A 20,182-nucleotide genomic window follows, 5' to 3' on the forward strand; every position below is an offset into this window, starting at 1 on the left:
ACTTTGGTCACTGACCTCTTGGGTGAGATCTCTGACCCAGACAAACTCTGGAGGCTCCCTTCATCTGATTGAGGAAGCTGCAGGTTTTGACAGTAGGGTCACAAAGAATGAGAGTCAGTCTCATATGGCTTGGAAGAGGCCCTTCAGCCCATTAAGTCTGCGCTGAGCTATCTACACAAATTCCACTTTCCCGCACTTGACCCATAGCCTTGTATTTCGGGTGCTCGTCCATGTACTTTTTAAATGTCACCAAATAAATGCACTAACTTATCATAACATTCAAGAATGCGGGACAATTGCAGGAAATAGGGATTAGTGCACATTTAGAGGTGGTTATGTCGCCCAAGACTTGATGGGCTGAAGGGCCTTTTCTGCACTGTATGTATCTATGAATCGACAAATTAATATTAACAATGTGAAGACCCTGTGGTAATGCTTGTTGTGCCATTTATGTTATTGTCTCAATCTCAAATTAATGCTGTTTTTTTTAAAAAGGGGGTAATTTCCCCTTCTGGCAGCTATCATCTTTGTAAACCCAGGGCGCTGTGCGTTTTGACTGAACATTGACAATGCTTTCGTCCTCTCCCCAGGGCAGGAACGGTGTGGATTATGAAGAAGTACCTTTTTTGAGAGGGCTGAGTCCCCGATATCAGTGCCGAGGGGGAGATATCGAGATATAAAACTTGAAGGAAACATTTCGAGAACCCTGAAAATGTGAAATTTCATTGCAGCTATTTAAGAAGACTTGGATCTGACAATAGCACACGTGACATAACGCGATGTAGGGATGGCTGCGTCTTAAAGGTTGCAGAGGAGGCTGTTTTGGCACAGTTCTGTGTCGCCGAGCACCCAGCTAGGTCTCCTAGGCGATGGTTGCCATGGCTGGGTTTTTTTCTGTGTGTGTGTGGGTGTGTGTGTGTGTGTGGGTGTGTGTGTGTGTGTTTTTGAATCCATATGGTTGACATGGTAACGCAGAACACATTGAGTCTTTATCTCTCAATCCTCCGACATTCAGGGATCAAAAGGACCAAACAAATTTTTTTTTAATTTATTAAGGGGGCCTGTATATGTAATATATGAGTTCAGCTTTCTTTACTTATCTTGATAGTAAAAACAAGGGGAAAAATAAGAGCTAAAACTGTTTAAAATTTTAAAAAAAGCAATGCTTCAATGGTCTTAGAATAGCATTATACACTGGGAAATCTATACAAGGAGCAAGATACAGTAGAAACTTTACAGGAGTTAGTTTTTCAGAAGAAAACAAAGGTTAAAATGTACTTTGTGCCTCATTTTCTGCTTAAGGGCACAATGGTACTGCATGCAAAACATGACCGAAAATTATAATTATACATAACGGTGTATACATATTCTGCTCCTTATATTTCTGAGAAGATTACTTCTTAAGAGAGAAGAGAGAGCAAGAAGACTTCCTTGGTGAAGTTTGGCTTTCTTTAACCGTTTGAGGACCTATAATTGCCACACTGATGCAGTCGAGTTGACTGTTTGATGGTTTAATTCAAGAGGTTAACTAGGAGTAGGTTTTTCCGAGATCTGTGCTTTAAACAAGGTAAGTGTGGAAGGAAATGAAATCCCTCGTGGTGTAGCTTTTTCTAAACAAAAACGACACCTTGTAAATAATCCTTGGAGTAACAGCACATCCTTTCTGATAACTGGTGAGGACCTTAATTACTACTGTTAGGAAATGCAGATGTTCAATGGTGTTACCAAAACATGGGGGAATGGTTTCATGTAGAGGGGGCTGTTGCACAAACAAGTCTGTTTGCCTCTGGCCGATAGGGTGAAGTCAGAAGACAAGTGAGCTGGTTTTGATTTGAGCCAGGTCCTGCAGTGAGAGAGGGGTCAGGAGCTGGAGGACCTGACACTCAATTTCAATCTCGCTCCCGATCTCACATCCATAAAGGCCAAAGGGTTGATGGTGAAATGAAAAGGAAGCAGTGCACAGCCCCAAACACCCCGTGTCCAAAGCCTCCTGTTTGTAAGACTGTTCTGTTCAATGAGTCTGGAATTTGACATTACCCCTGAAAACGCCCCCACCCTCCCTCATTCTCCCAATCCCTCGTCATCCCAAGGATTTAGCAGCACAAGCCCACCTTTTGTTTGATCCTTACTGGATAGTTCCATGTGGAGAGAGAAAAGAGAGACCTGCATCTATATGGCCACCTTTTTTTAAGCTTGGGATTTCCCAATGTGCTTTTTAAAACTTTTTTTTGGAAGGGGGATCACTTGAAATCTTGGATGTGCAGCAGCGAATTGGTGTGCAACAAGCTCCAACAATACAGCAGTGAAACAAATGACCAGATGATCTGCCCTCGTTGCTGATAGAGAAGTGAACTTTAGCCAGTGCCCATTGGGGAAAGCTTTCTTCAAAAATGTACTATGTGACCCTCCATGTGCAACTGAGATAACAAGAGAAGGCCTGTACTGGTTTAACATCTCATCGGAAAGACCTCACCTTCAACAGTGGGACACTCTCTCTGAGTACTGCACTGGAGGGGCACCCTGAGACTTTGCAATCACTTCTCTGCAAGTGGGGCTTGAATCTGCAACTGAGGAAATTAAAGGCACGAGGGTTACCCACTAAACCATCGGGGAGCACGGGACCACAGAAAACCATTCACAACAATGGATGATTATTTGAGATCAAGTGCTGAGCTAGATGGTCAGGGCAGATTATCATGACCTCGCTGTTACTAGTGGGAGTGTTCAATTCTGATGCAAGGGAAGTAATTTATTCAAATTGTTGGAGAAACCCCAGAGGTCTGGCACCACTTGTGGAGAGAGAACCAAAGTTAACCTTGCAGACTGTTCTTTGGAACTCTTCAGTATTTTGCTTTTAAATAATTTATTCTCCACGTTGACACCCAATTGTCTTGATTAACACATCAAAGTGGCAGTGTGCTCCTCTGTCCTCCCTGTATGGGATGCTCCTTTGGTGAGTACCACAGCGGAATGTTAAAAACTGAGGCTAGAGCCATTGCAGCAGGTTCAGTGAAAACCCGCAGTTCACTGAGAGCAGGAACTGTGACATGAGTCAGATTATAAAACTGGAGGCTTCTTCTCAGGATTTTGTTCCGTTCACTATGATAATTTTGGTGAGGGCTCAGATCCAAATGTGGCATATTAAGTTTTTGATTTGATCAGTCAAACCCAGGCCAGCTGCAGAAATTGCTTGTTCTGCATCCTTTTCTTTCATAGAATTGTAGAATCCCTACAGTGTGAATGCAGGCCATTTGGCCCATCAAGTCCACACTGACCCTCCGATGAGCATCCCACCCAGACCCACTCCTGTATAATTCTGCATGTCCCATTGCTAATCCACCCAGCCTGCATGTCCCTGCTCACGATGGACAGCTTATCATGATCAATCCACCCAACGTGCATATCTTTGGACTGTGGGAGGAAACCAGAGGACTGGATGAAATCCACACAGACAGTCACCAGAGGCTGGAACCAAACCCACGCCCCTGGCACTGTGAGGCAGCAGTGCTAACCACTGAGCCACCATGCCGCCTCAAAACAAAAATGGCATTCTAACACTCAAGACTTCACTGCTCTGTCTAACACTCCTCTGTTCGCCCAAAGTAACTGGGTGACATTTCAATGGATGCAGCTGGCTCCCTTGTAATTTTGTTCATTGTTTGTGAATCAACAGTGAAAATACTAGTGGGCTATTCCACTGTGGCAGGCATCGATTATCAAGCCTATTCTTTTTCTGTTTGCACAGGCTTCTCATGCAGGTAACTGATATCACACAGGAACAGGAACTCTGACCAGGTTTGCTTATCTCCATGTCAGGACCTGTGGTTCTGTGTATCGCTTTCAACATACCCTCCCTCACCCTTAAAGTATTCAAGAGAGAGAGAGATAAATGTTTAGATTTTAAAGGCACCAAGTGTTGTGGGGAGATAGTAGGTATATGGCATTGAGATAGAGAATCAGCCATGATGATATTGAACGGTGGAGCAGGCTCGGAGGGCCGAATGGCCTACTCCTGCTCCTACTTTCTGTGTTTCTATATTTCAGTATTGGCTGAGATTAACTAGAGTCAGTTCGGTGCCTGCAGCATTTGAAACTGGGCTCCCCCTGTTCTGAATGGCTCAGCCACGCAGTGCGTCCTTTTGCAGACTCATTTAAGGATGTTTCTTGGGAATAGTTTGGCCTACTGTCAACTAACAGCTTCCAACAAATTTCACAGTAAAAGCCTCTTGCATTTCGTTACGATACTTGAATTTGTCTTGGCCTTTTATCAGATCAAAGTACCAAATGCAATGATTTAATTTTGAAATGTTTCCTGAAGTTGTGTAGTCAAACATGGCCTCCGTTGTCCAACTTAGCTCACTGCTAAGTGGCCAGTGTCTCATCTTGATGATGAGCTTATTCTACTTAGAAGGATCAGTGGAGACGTGATAGAGGCATTCAAAATGATGAGCAATTTTGATAAAATACGTAACAACAAGTTATTTCCAATGAAAAAGTGAAAATAACTAGAAGCTACAGAGTCAATGCTATTGGAAAAAGAACGAGATGGGCATTAGTTTCCAGACTAACTCCTTCAGATCACTGAGAATAGGTGGGAATGTTGAATCAGATCGTCCATGATCTTGGCAGTGTAGGAATGAGGGGCCAAATGGCCCACTCCTGCTCCTAATTTATATTTTTCCTGGAATGAGTGGGCCTGGACAGATTTGTCTCTGCTGGAAGAGTGAGGAATGACTGACTGTGTAAAGTGACTGAAGTGAGTCAGATCTTGACAACATGGATGCGAGAAAGATATTTTCTCTGGAGGGTGAGTCCAGAACTAGGGGGCGCTGTTTTACAATTAGGGTTCACCCATTTCGGACGGACGCAAGGAGGAATTTTTCCCTTTAAGGGCTGTGTAACTTCAGACCTCTCTGTTTCAAAAAGCAGTGGAGGCAGGGTCAGTTTTAAAATATTTTTCAGACAGAGGTGAATGGAGTCTTGTCAGACAGGGAATCTCTTCTAATCGGAGGCAAATGGGAATATGGAGTTTGAAACACCAACAGATCAGCCATGATCAGATTAAATGGCAGAGTAGGTTTGAAGGGCCGAATGGCCTACTTCTGCTCCTGTTTCTTACGCACGTCTGTATATTTTTATGCCTATTACTTAATAAGTTGTTTGTGACTCTAAATCCTTTGCCTGAAAGGTTGGAGCAGATTCAGGAAGAACTTACGAAAGAGAATTAGATAAATACAAAAAGGAAAAAGTTTTTATGGCTGTGGGGAAACACCAGGGAGATTAAGTCTAATTGAATAACATTTTCGAAGTGCCGCAGGGGGTCTGATGAGCCAAACCCCTGTGCTATCTCATGCTGTATTAGTTGAAGGAGGGATATTTGGTGGAATTTGACCTTAGGATATAGGCAGACTCCTCCACCAGGTTGTAGTTATTCTCCATCTTTAACCCACCCTAACGCTAACTCTAATTGCTTCAAAGACATTAATTGCAGATATCTCTGTGTCGATAAATGTCTTGGGTACTACTTTGAGAGGAGTTGACAGCATGCCCTTTACAGAACCAGCCTAATGTTGCAAACTGCTCCACCAGGTTAACAGGAATCAGCTTAACCCCGTAGTGAAGTTGAGCCACTGTATTCCACACTGTGAGACAGGATGACATGTAGCCTCTGACAAGGTAGGAGTGGCAATTTACCTTCCTTGTAATGTAACAGTAAAGGATTACCTTTGCTGAATCCCTCATTATCGGTGTAATCATTGACCAGAAACTGAATTGGACTAGCCGTATAAATACTGAGGCTGCAAGAGCAGGGCAAAGGCTGGAAATTCTCTGGTGAGTAACTTGCCTCCCAACTCAACAAACCAACTACAAGGCACAAGTCAGGAGTGTGATGGAATACTCCCCACTTGGCTGGATAGGTGTAGCTGCAACAACACTCAGGAAGCTTGACACCATCCTGGACAAAACAGTCTGCTTGACTGGCACCAAAGAACAGACATCCATTCCCTCCAGCACCAATACTCAGTAGCAGCAGTATGTATTATCTATGAGACGATTTGCAAAAATTCCCTAAGGCTTTTCGCACAACACCTTCCAAACCACAACCTGTACCATCTTGAAGCAAAAGGGCAGCAGATATCTGGGAACACACCATCTGCAAGTTCCCCTCACCATCCTGACTTAAAAGTACGTCACCGTTCCTCCATGGTCGCTGGGTCAAACTCCTGGAACTGCCTCCCTGACAGCATTGTGGGTCTACCCAGTATACATGGACTGCAGCAGTTCAAGAAACCTGGTTGTCACCACTTTTACAATGGGGTGCTAAGTATCCCTTTACCTTGAGGACTGCAGTTCATGAAGGCAGCTCACTTCTCAAGGGCAATTAGGGATGGGTAAGAGATGCTGACCTGGCCAGTGATTTTCATATTCCACAAATGGATAAAAATTATTGTGTCTTTAAAATAACCCAGTAGCTCACGGCCATTCATTTCAGGTGCTGTCCCACCAATTACAGATTGAATTAAATTAGATTTAATTGGATTGGATTTTAACTAATGATTACGAATCGTGTACCACAACCAGTGCTGACAACAGGAATTCTTCTTGAAACAGCATCTTCACGACCTTGTTTAACATCACTTCTTAAGAACAGCTTCTAACAATGCAGAGCTCTGCAGTGGTGTCAAAGTTTAAATAACTGACTTTGTTCCTGGTATGGTCTCCAATATTGTAGGCAAATCCATCAGCTGAGACCTGTATGTATGCAACTTGTACCTTAAAATGTAATTTTCATATTTGTTTTAAGAACAGCTTGAGTACTTGTTAAGGATCACTGACAATAGTACCCCAAGATATGTTGCATGGGTAATCTGGGCATTGACATGTAGTAAATGTGACATGTCCGAGTGCCACAGGCCCCTTTAACCTAAGGTCCCTACAGTTCTCCAGCACTAGGGGATGGGGGTGCTGTTCTCATTTCATGTTTGGACCTGCTATAGACCTATAGATAAAGATTGCTGGCAATGATCTGTTAACAACTCTTGTAATACCATGTGTTTACCAGGTTGGTAGAAGCCAATTAGCTTGTATCTTGTTCTGTTTCATATTTTGATATTAACCTTGAAGACATTTCAATGGGACTGTTGCTGGCAATAGAGAATGAGTAGAGATTGGTTCCAAGTGGAATTAATTACTCGTAGGAGTGAGTTTTTGGGTAGAAATTGACAGCTTGATGTTGCTAAGAATTAACACAGTTATTATGTTCCCTCTGAGGGCAAGATTCCATTTAATTGGGGACAGACTGGTAAACCCGGATAGATGAATTGCCCTTTCATCTCAGGGGCTTTAGTTTCAATCCTGCTCAGTGCAAAGGATTGGAAGGTTTCTTTCCCTGACATGTAAAATGTGAAGTGTCTTGTGAGTTTCAACTTGGTGAGGGTGAACCTTCAGCACAAGGAGTCTTGGCCATCTCATCAGAAATGTACAATGAAGTGAAAACATTGGGAATGGATTTGAAATGCTTTCAGGGCCATTTGTAGATCAATTTGCAGTTCCCTCTCTGATGGTATTGTGGGTCTACCTACAGAATATGGACTACAGTGGTTCAAGAAGGCAGCTCACCATTACCTTCGCAAGAGCAACTAAGGACAGACACTGAATGCTGACCAGCCAGTGACGCCAATGTCCCATGAGTGAATGCAAAAACTATGAACCAGCATGAAATCTGTGCTGGTTGACAGAGTATCCATCCATTTGTAGCTGGCTGGAAGAGACAAAGAGCTTCCGTTTATATAAAGCCTTTGGAAACATCACAATCTCCCCAAAATCAAATTACACCTGATAACAGTCACTATTTCATTGTAGTATGCACTATCACTAGTGTTAGTTTCCACTATAGCAATATGCTATTGATATTCACTCTGCTAATGTTTTGGGGATAACACAGTGTGGAGCTGGAGGAACACAGCAGACTAGGCAGCATCAGAGGAACAGAAAATCTGATAGTTCGGGTCGGGACCCTTCTTCAGAAAATGTCCTGGGGACACGCGTTCAAATCCTGGCATGACTGATGTTGAAATTTGAATTGAATAAAAAGAACGTGGAATTAAGAATCTACTGATGACCGTGAATCCATTGCCAATTGTTGGAAAACCCCCATCTGGTTCACTAATCTCCTTCAGGGATGAACATCTGCCATTCTTACCTGGTTTGGCCTACATGTGATTCCAGACCCAGAGACATGTGGCTGACCCTTAACTGCTCTCTAGGCAATTGGGGATGGGCACTAAATGCTGGTCTAGGCAGTGACTCTCTTATCTCATGAATGAGCATCGAAAATTTAGCATGGTGTTGGCTGGGGTCCAACACCTCAAGGAGAAAGCCTCCCTTTACTAAAAAAAGGTTACAACTATCTCAGAGGATGGATTGGGCATCAGTTTATTTAACTTTTCATCTGAAAGACAGCACCTCTGTATTTCAGCCTAGGTGATGCACTAAAGCCTCTGGAGTGAGATTGGAACTGGCCTATCCCAATGAGCGACAACCAATACCGCAGGATTCACTAACATTGGAGGTCAGATACACACATGGAGTTGCAGACTCAAGAACTTATGGCACAGACTCCTGGCTTTGAATTAAATGACTTGCAGTGAAAACCTCAGCTTTGTTGTATTAAGATGTTGTGTTTCCTGAGGGAAATGGGAACAAGCCCGGAGGGAATAAAGTCACGTCTCCATTTGGAAACAATTAAACTTCATCTTCCAATGAACAAACTTGTGCAGATGATGAGTGTCCCAAGAATGCATGAACCAACATTTCCCAGAGAAAGTCTGAATATTTGGTTGAGTATGTTAAATCTACTGCACAGCTAGTGCTGATGGATTAAATATCCCGACCTGGGAATAGAATTTGATTATCCCTATGAATGCAGTTCCCAGGAGTATGTTTCTGTTGAAAACAATGGATTTTGAAACTAATGCATGTACTTACTGATTGGTTTCGAATGTGCCTGTGCACTGCTGGCTAGATTGGAGGCAGCTGCTTTGAGGATAACGGCACATTGTCCTGCAAAATATCGACAATCAAAGCTAATTATTATCTATTCTATTGTGAGATCCCTAATAGTCCCTGTACAAAGACAGACCTTGCTTACAAAAGTGAGATGTTGTAAAATCAACCCTGTTGGCTGACATTTCTGTACACTTTTGCCTCGGATTTCCCTTTACTCCTTCTCTGAATATTTTAAAAGAAAGGCTTTTATTTGCCTTCAATTTATGTGTTTCTCCCTTTCCTTCCCTTGTCATACCTATTCCCTTTCTACTCTTAAAACAACAAATTTAACGGGTTAAACAGAGCCCAGTGGCACCTGCTGCCTTTCTGAACTTGCTGTCTATCTGTGAGTTTCTATTCACTGTTTGTATCAGCCTGCACTCTCTCATCACATTTCTCCAACTCCTGTGTCCAAGCTGTCTTTAGCGGATGCCCTGATGGTTTCTCTTTATGTCTCATGTCACTGTGCCTCTGTCATCACATCAGCTAAGAAAGAGAATTTTCACATCCACCAGCAGCAGACTCCTCTTAACTGTTTAAAGTTCAGTACTGGATCAGCTAAATGTTGTAAGGAGCTTGTTTCCTCTTGTGCTCCTGTAGCTCAACCCTGAGCCACTGACTTCATCCCACTTCCTATCAATAGTCTGATTTGGGCCCTTGGATATTTTCCCAGTTGAACTGTTAGGAGATGTTATGACACACCTCTGGAGCAGGTGGGACTTGAACTCTTGCCTACCTAGCTCAGAGGTAGAGACACTACCACTGCACCACAAGAGGCCCCTTAACCAGCCTGTTCTTTTCCTTGGTGTCATATTTGACTCACCCAATCACTCTGACCTGCTTCCTTTATTAATGCACTGCAGCTGAGAGCTAAAGTGACAGTCCACGTAAAAGTTAAACCAATTGATACAGCAAAGCTTTTGACAACGTCACACATGGGAGACTAATAAGGAAGGTTAAAAACACGTGGGATCCAGGATAACTTAGCAAGTTGGTTCCAAAATTGGTTTAATGACAAAGGGTGGTTTTAGAAGGCTGTTTGTCTGACTGGAGGTCAGTGCCCAATGCTATACAACAGGGATTAGCGCTATGTCCCTTGTTGTTCATGATACATATAAACAATGAAAAAAGAGAATGTGGAGGCACCATAGGTAAGTTTGTAGATGATGCAAAGACTGGCTGCGTGCTTAATAGTGAGGACTAAGGTCTCAGTTTACAGGAGGATATAAACTGGTTGGTCAGATGGACAGATCACTGGCAGATGGAATTTAACCCTGAAAAGTGTGAGGTGGTGCACTTTGGAAGAAGTAACAAGACAAGGGAGTACGCAATGAATGGCAGGACATTGGAAAACTCAGAGCAACAAACAGACTTAAGGGTGCATGCCCATTGATTCCCCACAGATGACAGAACAGGTTAGTAGAATAGTTAAGAAGACAAATGGGACACTTGCCTTTCTAAGTTGTGGCATAGATTATAAGAGCAGGGAGCTTGGAGCTGTACAGGACTCTGATTAGACCAGATCGGGAGTACTCTGTGCAGTTCTGGCCACTACACTATAGAAAGGATGTGATTGCATGAGAGAGGGTGCAGAGGAGCTTCAACAAGATGCTGAGATAGAGATAATAGGAACTGCAGATGCTGGAGAATCCAAGATAATAAAATGTGAGGCTGGATGAACACAGCAGGCCAAGCAGCATCTCAGGAGCACTGCCTGGGATAAAAGATTTCGGCTACAAAGAGAGGCTAAATAAGCTCGGGTGGTTTTTTTCAGAGCAGGGAAGGCTGACAGGGGATTGGATTGAGGGTGTGCAGATAAAGGTTATGAGGGTCATGGACAGGCGGGATAGAAAGCAGCTATTTTCTCTAATTGAAAGGTCAATATCAAGGGGCCACAACTTTAAGGTGAAAGCCGGGAGATTTCGAGGAGATTTGAGGAAAATGCTTTTCACCAAGAGGGTTGTTGGAATCTGGAAGGCACTGTCTGGGGGGTGCAGTTGACATGGGAAATCTCACAACTTTTAAAAAGCACTTGGATGAGCATTTGAAATGCCATGAGGTTGAAGGCTGTGGGCTAAAGGCTGGAAAGTAAAACTGATGTAGATTCAAAGTAGTTTCTTTTGGTGCAGACTCGATGGGCTGAAGGGCCTCTGCTGTATGATTCTATGATTTTACACCCCTTCCATTCTGTCAAGCAGATTTACTTGGAACTTAAACTTGCCTTGACCACTTTATTAAGGTTGGTTGCTGTAATTTAGTGGCCAGATTAGATGAAAGAACCAGCGTTCACTGGAGTGCACTTCCTTTTGTACTCTCCCTTGCCCAGTTGCCCATTCTCTTCATGTGTGATCCCAGAAATTGTCAGTCAGGTCTTCTGTTAGATGGCCGTCACATCCAAGCTTAATCCTGCAATGAACCAACTGAGGCTGCAATGTAGCAGTGGGCAGTACATTATGGAGACGATACTGAGCTTAGAGATTTCTTTGGAATGATGTGTGTGTTGTCATGGGCTTCACATTATAGGTGAAATGTTGAGCACAGATCACTAAACTGCTGCCTGAAATGAGGAAATACAAAATTCCACGAAAGACTTAGTAAAACTAAGACTGTTTTTGTTTGTAGTCAAGTGGGTGGTTTGATGGAGTGGTTAAACAAAACCAAGGGATGGGACATCATTGAGAAAAACAGACAAAAATCCAGTTTAGAACAAGGGGACAGCGATATGTGATTAATTGTCAGACATTCAGGCCAGGGAAAACCTTTTTGTGCAGATTGAGTGCACTACTTTAAGTGATAGAAACAGAAGACCGTACCAACAATGAATCACATGTTTGTTCATTTTGACAGTGCCTGGGGACATTTTACAGTTTAAAAATGCTATATAAATGCACCATGTTGTTGCAGGTACAGTTTGCCTAACACTACGCCTCAGTTGTGTCAGGCTATAGGCATTACAAGTCATGGAAAAGAAAGAGAGCATTATATGAACAGAGTGAGTTTTTGACAGGGCTTTCCAAAATGGGGCTCAGGACCTCCAAGTGGGGTCGCGAACTGAAATTCTGGGGGCGTGAGCTTCAGGACAACAATGTCTGACTGCTGTCCCTCCCCTTGCTGTGATAGGTCATCTCCACTTCTGCTCCCACTCTACTTACTAAGGGCCACCGACAGCATTCAGGCTTCAAAATGAAGTCCCAGTGGGAAGATATTTGGGAAGCACTGGTTACTGAGATTGAGACTACAGCTCCTGGGAAGAGCTAATATCAGCACAGATCAGTTGGGCTGAACCAACTGTTTCCACGCTGTACCTTCCTACCAAATCATCTGTTGCTGAAACACATACACATTTATATTAACTGTATTTCTGAAGACAAAGGTGGCGATTGCGATCACAAGCAGGAATACAGGACACAGATAGAGTTCCATTGAGTTGTAATATCAGGCCAAGAGGCTGAATGAAGGCCCTCTCTGAGTGTGTCTTTTGGCTAACATTCACAGCACAAGCCTCATTGCAAACTTTACGATTGTTATTATAGACTAGGAGAGAGCTGCATGTTCTTTACACCTTTACAATTCAGTGATGTTTTAGTTTTATTCAAGGTCTGAAATGTAGCCTAGTTTAGCAGCTGGTATCCACCTCTCAAACACACAAAAAATGCACTTTGAGAAAGTGTTTTTCCCTTGGCCCAATGATCCCTGAGATGTTCAACACCATCTCCCTTCTGTCCTCTCCCATCTCCTTCCCTGACATCCTCTCCCTTCTTACCCCTTCCCAACTCACTTCCTCCTCAACTCCCTTCCACACCCTTCATACTCTCCAACCTTCTCCTGCACCTTCCTACCGCTAGCTATCCCTCATCTCCTCCTCAACTCCTTCCTATACCCCCTCACTCTTCCCAACACACTCTTGCTCCTAGTTCTTAGGTTCATAGGTTCAATCCTCTCCACCTCAGTTCTCTTCCGCTCACCCCTCCCTCCTCCTCTTTGGAATTATCTTAACACTGCCTTTTGAGTCCACTGTGCAATGTGTTTGTTGAAATGGAGCATGTGAATGGTGGAGCTGGGAAAAGGGGTGGATCTCTCATACACTGGAAACCATAACCCCATGGCACACTGTGTTCTCCCAAGACAGGAACATAGGAGTAGGCCATTTGGCCCTTCAAGCCTATGCTGCAGATCCTGTTGGTTCCCTTGCCACCTGAAGCAAATAAGGAAGGGGGTGTCAGAACTCTATACCTCTAATTGAAGGTCACCCATATTTGATTGTGCGAAAGCTTGAGCAGTGCTGCTGCTAATGTATAAATAAAATATTCATGATGTTTTTGACATTGGAGTCTCGGTCATGATGAAGGTGCAACAACTGAATGAGTGACCAATGCTGAGGAACTTCATTCACTGACAGCAGCACCACTGGAGATTTCTCAATGACTCAATGCCAATGTGGTAAAAGTTTTTCAGAAACAGTTGGTAGTAAAAGCCCGTGGTTTGCTTTTTAATCCATATTTTATTACATCTTGAGTTCGATGCTCACAAGATATTTGTCAGTGCAAACGCTCGAATTTCTTTTGGAGTGCTTGTGGGAGTTTAACTAATCCCTGAGAGTCTGAAGCTGAGAGGGGCTACTGAGGAGCCATTGCTAAGGCAGTGGAAGGAATGGAGGCCTGAGGAGGTGAGTACAGCCCTTAAGTAGCAACACAAAAGGTGCAGGAGGAGCTTGTCAGAGTGAGTTGGGGTGTAACCCTGGATAGATTTCTGAAATCATATCTGGTCAATAATCAGAGATAATGGGAACTGCAGATGCTGGAGAATCCAAGATAATAAAGTGTGAAGCTGGATGAACACAGCAGGCCAAGCAGCATCTCAGGAGCACAAAAGTTGATGTTTTGGGCCTAGACCCTTCATCGGAGAGCTAGGCCCGAAACGTCAGCTTTTGTGCTCCTGAGATGCTGCTTGGCCTGCTGTGTTCATCCAGCTTCACACTTTATTATCTGGTCAATAATCATCTGGTTTGTCAATTCCCAAAATGAAGATCAAAATCAGTCAGTGCGATCATGAGTGGCTAATCCACAAAGACCCGAGGTATGCTAATGATGGGCAACCAATCATCAGGTTCTCCCAGGGTCCAGGTATAGCGTTAGTTTATACACAAAGCTCCCTCCTGTTCCTGTGTGCTGCAAACTGAGGAGAGCCATTCCTCCTCCCTACCTACCAAAACTAGGCATGATGTGGAGGTGCCGGTGTTGGACTGGGGTGGTCAAGGTCAAAAATCTTACAACACCAGGTTACAGTTCAACAGGTTTATTTGAAGACACAGACTTTCAAAGTCTCCCTCTTTCTTCAGGTGTTCCTTGAAGAAGGAGCGAGATTCCGGAAGTTTGTGTCTTCAGATAAACCTGTTGAACTGTAACCTGGTGTCATGTGATTTTTGACCGAACCCAAACTAGGATTATAATTATCGTCACCAACCGTCTACTTTCCCCAATCCCCCCACCACTAAGCAGCTACCCTTGCAACATTGTCCATCCTCATAGCCTTTCATGCTGTATGGACTATGGACCAACCCTCTTCTGCCTCCAATTCCTGCTGCCGGGAGCGTGGGGATAAATCCAGCCAGAATTTTTTGATGTAGGACCTCCTTCAGGCCAGCGTAGACAGAAGAGTTTCATCCCATCAGCCTGGGCTGGATTTGAGCTTGGATGTCAAAAGGATGCTAACTGCGGCATCCAGCCCCGACCAGGTTTTGTGGTTTTTGTTTTGCTCGTTTCTGCAGAAAATGTCAAAGTCCTCAGTGGGTTACGCAGTGCAGAGATGCTGCTGATCATCCATTCTGCTGGGTGTTCTCCGAAGAGCACCGAAGACGACACTGGAAAATTCCATTTTTATTTTGACGTTGTTTATTGTTTACAACTGAAAACCATTCCTGCAGATTGAAAATTTGTGGAAAGGTTACCCTTATTGCATTGTTCAAGGAATTCAAAACCGCATCATTCAATTTGTAATTACCTGGATATTTTAACCTGAATGATGAAGGGTTCTAGTTATCTGTGTACATACTTTGACTTCTCTTTATAATTTATATATTTATTGTAATGGTTCAGTTGCTGAAGAGCTTTTATTTAATTGGTACTCCTTGGCTGTCCTTGACAATGGTACAGTACTTTTTTTATATATAAATATATTTGAATTATTTGTATAATGTGTTATTATTTCTGTGTTACATATTCATGACAGATGAGATTCTGAAAAAAAACATAAGCAAAACAATGCTCTATTCACTCAGGCTGATAAGAAATACTGTATCATACATTAAAGAAATTTAAATATCGAAGGCAGTTGAGTCTGAGTGTCTTTAGTAGTGCAGTTGAGTGACATGACAGTTGAGATTCTCAGACACTTGTTCTCATTTACATGAGGTTCCACCACATTTGTCGCATACGTGCAAAGTGTCATTAACATATTCCTTCTTAATATTTTCCCTTCTCTCTTTTTCTCCTTGTATTTACTTTTAGTCTAGAAGCAGAAAAAGCAAAAGAAAGGCTATGATGCTAGGATTATGCTTGGATTGATAGCAATACTGAAAGCCCTCATTTAAATCAGTATGTCTTGGAGTTTAACCATACTCCAACACAATGATTAAGCATGTTGGGATGGTGCTTGTAAGAAATATCAGAGTACTTTGGTGTAGAAGGACCTGGGAGTCCTCTTGTCTAAATTACAGAATGCTAGACAGTAGGTAATGAGGAGAGCAAGTTGAATATTGGTGTCTATTGCTAAAAGAATGGAGTGGAAAAGTAAGGAAATATTGCAACTGTACAAGGTGAGACTATATCTAGAGCACTGTGTACAGTGTCCTCATACTTGAGGTAAGAGATAATTGATTGGAGGATCTAGACTCTGATGAAGAGTGATTCAGACTTGAAACGCTAGCTTGTTTGCTCTCCGTGGATACTGTTTGACTTGTTGTGATTTCCAGCATTTGTTGTTTTCAGTACAGATCCCAGCATCTGCAGTAATTTGTTTCTACACTGAGCAGTTTAAACCTGTACTTGTTAATGTTTAAAAGAATAAGAAATCTAATTGAAGTGTATAAGAGGTTAAAGGGAATGGAAAAAAAATTGACATCGCATGGATGTTGCCCCACAATCACAGTTTTAGGCTACAGCGTGACAGATTTAAAACACAGATGAGGGGAAATTTCTTCTGTCAAAAGGTCATGAGTCTGTGAAATTCACCACTGCAGAATGCTGTGGGGACTGGGACACTGAATACATTTAAGGAGATAGACACATGTTTGATTAGTAATGGGTTATAGAGAGCAGGCAGGAGTTGAGTCCAGGATAAGATGAGCCACGATTGTATTGAACAGCGAAGCAGGTTCAAGAAGCTGGATTGCCAGTTCTTCTTAACGCTGAAAGCCCTCAATCAAAACACAACAGCCGGTAGTTTAACTAGACAGCATTCCTTCCCAATCATTAAGCATGCTGGGATGGTACTGTGTTCCCAATTATATCTCTGGTTGATTCCTGGAACAGAGTTCAGCCTTTTGCTGCCTTAGGTCTGAGGGATTATTGGCTTGATGCAGCGCATCGAAATGAGCCAATAATCCCCAAATTTGCAATGAGTGATGAAGATCTGGATTGTGCTGCCTCAGATTGGGCTGTGAAGCAGGTTCACTCAGTCTTTCGAGAGAGTTGGGTTGTTACCTGAAAAGGAAGAACAGACATGACTGTGGGACAGAAAGCACATTGCTCATTTGGAGAGGCAGCACAGACAGCGATGATCTTTTCAATGCTGTAGTAGTTCTGTAAATCTGCCTGACCCACATTAAACACAATGCAGTTTTCCACCAGCAAGACATCTCCCTACTCCTGAATCATCTTGGAATACAACCTCTCCTGTACTATCAGCCATTTCTTAAAAGCCTTCTGGAACATTTGAATTATCCACCATCTATCTGTCTCTGCTTTAAAAGATATTCAAGAACTCTTATTTCCAACACCTTTTAAGGCAGAGAGTCTCAAAGACTTAAAAAATCTCCTATTATTTTCGACTGAAATGGGGACCCTTTATTGTTGAATGGTGAACCCTAGTTCCAGATTCTCTCACAAGAGGAAACAATCCACATACAGGCTGTCAAGACCCCTCAGGATCTTACACATTTCAATCTCGTTGCTTCTTACTCTTCTAAATTCTAGCAGTAGCTAGTCTCGTATGTCCAATATTGCCTCATTAGAAGGTGTGGCCATCCCAGTTATAAATCCAATTCTGCCCCCAAGGCCTTTTCATTCTCACCTCTAACAACCAGTGAGAGGAGCTCCAGAACCTTATATCAATAAGATTGAGACCAGCCGACCCTTTCTGGTCTTTTCCTTTTCTCTGTTGCTGCCTGTTGGTATTTCTAGAACAAATCTGAACTAACATCTCTCTCTAGTTTTTCTCATTTCCCCTCATGCTTAAGTTTATGTTATCCATTAGACCCTTATCTTCTTCCCTAAGCTTCCAATGATCCAACTTGCCCTCCTTGTCCCCATGAAAGCTGATATCTTAAGAAGGTTCCTCTTTTCACCTGGATGTATCTTTGGCTGCCATCCTTCCCTATTTCTCACCCACATGTTCCATTTTAGCAACTCGGAAATTCAGGTTGGCAACCACGGCTTAAAACATTCCCTGATATTGTAGTCCCAACTTCTACAAGGCCATTCTCCTGGTATATTGATCTTTGGAGTGTTGGCTGCCACCCACTGAGTGAGGACTGAGATGGGAAGCTGTCGAGACTGGCAGATTAGAAGTATTCTGCAAGACTGACCCAGTTCTGGAACTTATAGAATACTGAGAGACTTGGATAGAGTAGAAGTGAAGATGTTTCCATTGGTAGGAGAGACTAGGAATTGATGGGACAGCCTCAGAGTGAAGGAACAACCTTTTAGAACCGAAACGAGGAGGAATTTCTTCAGCCAGATGGTGATGAATCAGTAAAACTTGCTACTACAGAAGGCTGTGGAGGCCATGTCATTGAGTGTACTTTAGACAGAGATAGATAGGTTCCTGTTGAGTGAGAGGATCAAGGGTTACAAGGAGAAGGCAGGAGGTTGGGGCTGAGAATCACATCAACCACAATTAAATGGCGCAGCAGACTCAATGGACTGAATGGCCTAATTCTGCTCCTTTATCTTATGATGCTATGATCTAGTTCTCAGCCCCTAACCCCTTTGCACCTTATTTTCCTCTGATGTTTCCCATATCCCCATTTGCACCATAGTCCCTCCGTGCCTTCTTATATATCTCATATCTCCATGCCCTTTCCTCCACTTTCCATGTCCATTCACTCAGTATTCACTGTGTGGACAATGAATGAATCATATAATAACTGGCAAGTCTTTGGAATTCTTGTGAAATATATTTTTAAAAGCAGCTATCCAAAAATCCCTTTTACGATATTTACATCTCTTACATTCTCATAATACTGGCATCAAACACAGCCAGTGGAAGGCTCAGTAAAAAAAGCTCTAATCTTCTTAATGCCTCTTAGTCTTCTGCAAAATAAAAGACATTATTTTACAGTTAATAAAACTGTAAATCAAATTTCAAATTGTGTAAACAGCAAAATTTTTTAGGTCGTGGAGCACAGCCAAGAATTTATAATGAGGCCATCTGACAACTGTATCAACAAAAGGTTGAGAAGATAACAAATCATTTGTTTTACTTCATTATTAATGTTTGGCTGATTTACACTTAGCCTGAATGCATGTTGTATACACATATCAGAGGGACTGCTGATATTGTTTATTTGATCTGTGAAATAGCTGCACAGAGGCCAATATTCCATTACTGAGTCACCCTTTATTTTCATGTGCCCAGTACATCGTCTCTGACCGGACAACTCAGAGCCAGTCCCAAGAGTGAGGAGACTCTGACATTCCTGTGGTTATCTATCAGCCAGGGCTCCCTGAATGGACGCAATTAACAGCCCCATACCAAAGTCTACCTGGCCAACCTTGTTCCAATCGTTACAATCTGTGTAAAGTTTCGCAAAGGGTTAGGGGGCCACAGCATTTAAAATTAGAGTTCTTATTAAGGAGGTGTTCAGTCTACAAGGCGGCAAGCTAGACTAAACTGTTACACTCTAAAACAGCTGATGATGTCATCATCATGTCACATGATAAGACACTTAAAATGACAGTCCAACTTACTTACATACAAGTACACGACAATGTGTCTCTAAATGTATTTTCTGCACTGTAAAAAGATGAGGCAGAGCCACTTTTATCCAAAACCTTATATAATTAACTCCACCCTCACTCTAATCCTATTCAGCCTCATGTGTGAAGATACTTCCCTTGACCAACCAGGTACTTTTCATATAAGCATCACAGTGTTATGTGTTTCACATTCACTTGTGCCTCTTATCTCAATGTTCCAAGGTATTGGCTGTTAAAAGGGATGAAACTTTTCAATCCCATGCCTCCATGCAGATTAACAATTCCCACAGGAATTTGCTGCGAGTAGCCCTTTTAAAACCTCATATAATATTCCCACTAGCGTGGCATCTTTCTATAGGTGTAATGTGTCCTAGCCGTAAGTTTTCCCAATTTACAAATTTCTAACAACCTTACCTCTTAGCATATAACAATAAACTTAGATTTTAACAATTATTAGCTTTCCAATTTACACTGCTGCCACTTCCCCAGTGTCCTGAGTTAGTCACCTGAAACATCCATCATAATGATGCATCGGATTCTTACATTCTTCCTCACCCAAATACATCATTCTTGAGGGTTTACACTTTCATTTTTACTTCAATGGCACCCGCTCTCAAAATCCCACATTTCCAGTATTTTCCCAACAACAAATAAATATTCAAAGAAAACCGTATAAATGCATATTGTCTTTTTCAAATGGTTCCCTTGAGTTCAGACTAGCATTGCCAATTCCTGGAGGCCATGGGCCATTTCTGGAGGATTGATATCCTGAACAATAATCTGCTGACTGACATCACGCTGTCAAAGTGCTAACAGCTCACTGTGTCTTGTCACCATATGTTTATTTTTAAACAAATTGTCTGAAATTTTAGAAAATGGAATGGGTAGCACGCTTTTCGTAAAAGACATTTTTTTTTGTTTTCTTTGCGTTTATTGCT

At 42.5% G+C, this 20,182-nt stretch overlaps 1 protein-coding gene across 3 annotated transcripts in view; it reads left to right on the forward strand.

Annotated features, from left to right (window-relative positions):
* LOC125465819 (CUGBP Elav-like family member 4) overlaps positions 1-13,875 on the forward strand; it is a 489,416-nt gene extending 475,541 nt beyond the window's left edge. For all 3 annotated transcript variants that reach the window (XM_059638580.1, XM_059638579.1, XM_059638581.1), the window contains one exon: positions 591-13,875. The gene's annotated coding sequence lies outside the window, so the exon portion shown is untranslated. The remainder of the gene's footprint in view (positions 1-590) is intronic.
* Positions 13,876-20,182: the final 6,307 nt, after the last annotated feature.

This window comes from Stegostoma tigrinum, chromosome 30, assembly GCF_030684315.1.
Source record: "Stegostoma tigrinum isolate sSteTig4 chromosome 30, sSteTig4.hap1, whole genome shotgun sequence".
NCBI lineage: Eukaryota > Metazoa > Chordata > Chondrichthyes > Orectolobiformes > Stegostomatidae > Stegostoma > Stegostoma tigrinum.